Source organism: Notothenia rossii (assembly GCF_949606895.1).
Source record: "Notothenia rossii genome assembly, chromosome: 9".
NCBI classification, from domain to species: Eukaryota; Metazoa; Chordata; class Actinopteri; order Perciformes; family Nototheniidae; genus Notothenia; species Notothenia rossii.
This window is the reverse complement of record NC_136907.1, coordinates 43,815,733-43,820,820: the sequence shown is the minus strand read 5'-3', so window position 1 is coordinate 43,820,820 and position 5,088 is coordinate 43,815,733. Positions and strand designations below refer to the sequence as shown.

The 5,088-nt window shown below is 39.9% G+C and overlaps 1 pseudogene across 1 annotated transcript; it reads left to right on the top strand.

Annotated features, from left to right (window-relative positions):
* Positions 1-957: 957 nt before the first annotated feature.
* On the top strand, positions 958-4,606 carry LOC307019696 (THAP domain-containing protein 6-like; annotated as a pseudogene). The gene is made up of 4 exons (XR_013810568.1): positions 958-1,077; positions 1,360-1,552; positions 2,855-2,968; positions 3,265-4,606. The product of XR_013810568.1 is annotated as a THAP domain-containing protein 6-like (transcript).
* The last annotated feature ends 482 nt before the right edge of the window (positions 4,607-5,088 follow it).

The following is a 5,088-nucleotide window of genomic DNA, read 5'->3' as shown; positions in this document are numbered from 1 at the left end:
ATTTGCGACACTGACCGGAGTTAGTCTGGATAAGGTGGGGCCCCATTAGGGAGGTCTCCTACTGTCATTGCAAACGTTGCGCATTGCCCCACTCACTCAAATTCAGTTCATCTATATATCAATAAACATTAGAAAGTGATGCTCCTGACTACCATACAAGTTTAAGAAGATAATATTGGTTTTAAAGAATTCAAAGCTATAAATAAACTGCAACTCGCTCTTTAATCAAGGCACTGTTAGCCTAACATGTAAATTAGTTGTTCACACTAATCCTAATATTATCACTTAATACTAGCAAATTCTATTTTATTTTTTAAAACATATTGATGTAAATACATACACATATAGATTTGTTGTATAAATATTGCAAATCAAAACCTTTATTCACTAATAATTACCAAAAATCGTAGTTCTATCTCCTGTTATCAATAGCCGCATTCACACCGCAGGACTTTCCCTGGTACTTTGGTTCTTTAGTTCCGTTAGTACCAATGATGTTGCGTTCACACCGCCGGGACCATTTTCAGTCCCTGCTAGAGAGGTGGTACGAACCTGGTGATAAAAGAGTGCCAATTTCTATTCTATTTCTATTGGCTGGGCGAATTGCAAACCACGCCCCGTTAGACTTTTTTTTGTTAGGCAGCCATTTTTTTCCTCGCTACAAAACCACATCCATACCTGAGCGAGTAGTTTTTTTGTACTTTAAAGTAGTTATGACCACACGTACTACAACACCGGAGCGAACTCCATCATGTCTGAGGTCGGAAAGTAAACAAACGCCTCATGTACAGCAGGTGGGCTTTATACCCCCTCCCCCGTGTAGTTCTTCTTCTCTCATTTTTTTTTGTACTCGCCGTGAAGTGGTTTTGCGCATAGACATATAAAAAGTAGACGCCGCATTGGCTGCTGGGGCGCAAGAAATACGGCCGCCATCTTGGACCAGTCATCCTGCCCATATTGTACAGACATTCTACCCATAGACAGCAGAGGTTTCAAGATGCCAGAGCACTGTGCGGCGTATTGCTGTGCAAATCGGCGGACGATTGCGAACAAAGGTCGGGGGATTACTTTTCACAAGTAAGATTCAACATTATTATTGGTTGTATTTTGTAAATAGAATATTATTGTACTGTATTGATGTCCGCCAGCAAAATCGTAGCCAGCAAACCTTATGTTTATGGCCAAGTGAGACTTTATAAATCATATGCTGCTGTAACAAGTGAATTTCCCCGTTGTAGGATGAATAAAGTAAAATCTAATCTAATCTATCTAGGAAGAAGAAGGAAGAAAATAAGCTTGACCTCCTTCTTAAACATTTTTTGTGTTGACTCTCTCAAATCTCCCGTTTTTATTTTGAAGGTTTCCCAAAGACCAAGATATGAGGAAGAAGTGGGAAGTTGCTTTGAGGAGGGAAGGGTTCACTGCAAGCGAGTCATCCGTGATTTGCAGTGAGCATTTTAAGCAGGACGAGTTTGACAGGACAGGACCGATTGTCCGACTCAGAGATGGTGTTATTCCCTCCATCTTCAGCTTCCCGGTTCACCTCCAAAGAGTAGGTGTATCATCATAAGGCTATTAGCATTCATAAATGTAAATATTCTATTATCAATAACAGGGCAGGGCGAAATACCTATACCTGTGTGTGTGCGTGTGTATATATATTAGGGCCGGGACTTTAACGCGTTAATTAAGATTAATTAATTACACAAAAATTAACGCATTTTAATCGCACTTATTTTTGCACCGCGGAACGTTTCTCACTGGATGAGTTTCAGGGGTACCGATTATACTGGAGCACCAACTAACGCTCATGACTTCAAACAACAACAAACCACAGTGAACAATAGTCAAACATGAACGAACAAGCTGATGAGACTGCTTTGGTTGGCCCCGTGGATGGGACATTTTGTTTTAAAAAACGGACGGATGGAAGCATCGATAAAAGCACGGTTGTTTGCAAATTATGCAAAAAGGAATTTGCGTATCACCGCAGCACATCAAGCCTCAAGTATCACCTCAATGCAAAACCTATAGCAGCTAGTGTGGAAGCTAGCGTGGACGTTAGCCCGACTCGGAGTACAAGGACCCACACCCAATTCGCGTTGATCAAACAGTGGCCTATGCAACAGAGAGATTTTATTTTTCATCAGGATATTGGAAGAATAGGAGGGATTGAGGTCAATCACTGGCACTTTTTTTATTTTATTTTAAATGGTACAGTACACTTTATGTTGAACTATTTATTATGTTGTTGGTGCAACTGGCACTTTATGTTGAACTGTTTATTGTTTTGGTCAAGGTTATTGAGAGAGTTGGACTGAAATTGATTAGATTTTTTAAATCAACTGTTGGTAAATCAACAAAGTCTGTTATGGCCTCTGAAGCAACAGAGAGATGTTTTCTAATAGTCAGGGTTTCCAATGTTCTGAATGTACTTGAAAGTATTGTGTTATACTTAAAAAACAAAGTGTTATAGTTTACAGAAGGTCTACCTACCTATAGGCTACCTGAATCTCTGAAATGTACTATATTCCTAAATATGCTATTGCTACACTTTATGGCAAAAATTGCACTTTTCTGTTTGTCTTGGTTAAGTACATCCTTGAAAAAAATAAACAATGTTTTTTTGCTTAAGCTTATGTATTCAGTCATTATTCAATGGTATACTAAAATCCATGTGAAAAAAATTGCTTCTCACTGTTCTCAGGTCAAATATTTATATGTGATAAAAAATGCAATTAATTGCGATTAATTAATTACAAAGCCTGTAATTAATTAGATTATTTTTTTTAATCGAGTCCCGGCCCTAATATATATATATATTCTTTTCAAGTATTATGCTTCTTCATTTTAGCCGGAAAAGGGCAGGACTACATCTACTTCCAGAAAAGCTGAAGAGAGCCTGTCTGTGGCCCCTCAGGACGACCCAGAAGCTTCAACCTCACACTCACAACCTTAGCCTAATGATGTGAGTATTTCTATTTTCAACATCATATCATAATGGTCCTAGACAAAGTAAAATCTCTCTTGTTCGCTGCCACTCATATTAAACACACTCACAAATAAACCCATACACACACAATTGAAGACATGTTGAACATGCATTCCTGGCACACACACACACACACACACACGCATAATGCAGGCAGTGGCTTTGACAGGTGATGACTATAAGAAAGAATGTGGGCCATACTCTAGTTGTGTCAAAGTGATGTGTGTGAAGTGAAACATCACTCAAACCATGTTCCTCCCTCTTTCTACTAGGATCATAGCTATGTCTTGCCTGCTTCTCCTACTGCTCTTAAGGCCAGACTCAATGAAGCTTTAGCAATAGTGGAGAGTCTCGAGCGAGAGAGGAAGAATGACATGGCTAGAGAAAAGAGGGCAAAGACCACAGTGAGGAGTCTTTTGGGGAATTTGAGGGAAATCATTTGATGAGAGCTACCACCTCCTAGCACTGAAAAACAACGGTGGCCTAGTGATTCCATCACAAGGCACAGTGAAGGTGCTGAGAGCTGCAGAGAGGGTGATTCGCCAAGCTTCAACAAGGCAAGCCCCAAAGGTGTCGACAGTCACCTACATCGTCCGGGAGGAGATTGGAACGGAGGATGTTTTTCAGCTTGGGGAACACATTGAGGAGACGCAGTTTGGCATCGACAACCATTATTCCGACTTTTTGTCATTGGTTGTGTCTGTGTTTCTGAAAATAAGCCTACACCACATTGCCAAACTCACCTCTCTTGACCTGCAGAAAGGGAGCATGAGAAAGAAGCTCTGCAAAACAGTCCTCTTTCAGGGCTTTTAGCTCATTTAAACTTTCATGAGCAACTTTGTGTAAATATGGTTTGGGGCGGGGTGGTGTCATGTTCTTGTGCTTAACTTGAACATTTACATTTTTTTATATAGATATTCATTTTTTCTGATATATAACTTCTGTCTATGTATAATGTATTATTGTTTCTTCATTTTTCAACTTATTAAAATAGCTGAGTAGTAGGCCTACACAATCTGCTTCTGCTTCTCTGTGTGTGTGTGTGTGTGTGTGTGTGTGTGTGTGTGTGTGTGTGTGTGTGTGTGTGTGTGTGTGTGTGTGTGTGTGTGTGTGTGTGTGTGTGTGTGTGTGTGTGTGTGTGTGTGTGTGTGTGTGTGTGTGTGTGTGTGTGTGTGTGTGTGTGTGTGTGTGTGTGTGTGTGTGTGTGTGTGTGTGTGTAAAGAAAAGTTGTGGCTCATTGGACATTTATGAGAGAAAATCTCTAATGTCCGAGTGCAAGTGAATGCAGCACAAGACGTGAGCCTTGTAACCCCTCCCTGGGCCCTGGCGCGAGCCCTGTGAATACACTATTGCAGTAGTCGAGTCTACTAAAGATAAAAGCATGGACAAGCTTTTCTAAGTCCTGTTGTGACATTATTTTTTTAATCCTCGATATGTTCTTCAGGCTGTACTCAGCATTGAATCAAAATGCACCATAGCTTTAAATCTTAATAAGTTTGTGAGGCGTTTTGCTGAACACGATGGTAATCGCCTCATTCAGCTGTAATAGGCATGCCAACTTGATGCTCTGCTCACGGATGACTCGATGAGCATAATAAACTGTTAAGATGATGACCTTACGTGTGTGAATATATTTTTTTCTTTGTGGGGGTCTGCTCCCAAAAAACTGTCAAAGAGAAAGTCAAATAAGACGGTGTGTAAAACTACACTGCCCAGCCAAACAAAAGTAACCACTTTGATTTAACTATACCAGTAGGTAAGGGCTTTCCACTGGATAATAACTGCAGCGATGTATATGTTTTAGCTGAATACACGTTTTTTAACCCTAACTGATGCAGTTAGTCACTTCTTTAATGTTTGTTCTCTCTGATGTAAAGTCAAGGTTATAACTGTTTGCAATGAAGTTGTGGGGCGCTGAACTGTTCCTTTGAATCTTTTGATATATGATATAATTACTTGTCTTTCAAATTTGAAGGAAGGTGAGCAAGCATCTTGAGGAACATTCATCATTAACTCCTCCAAAAAAATTGTTGATTTAATAATCATAACAGTGATTGACAGCTGATAGGATGTGCCACAATAGTGTCACCAAATGT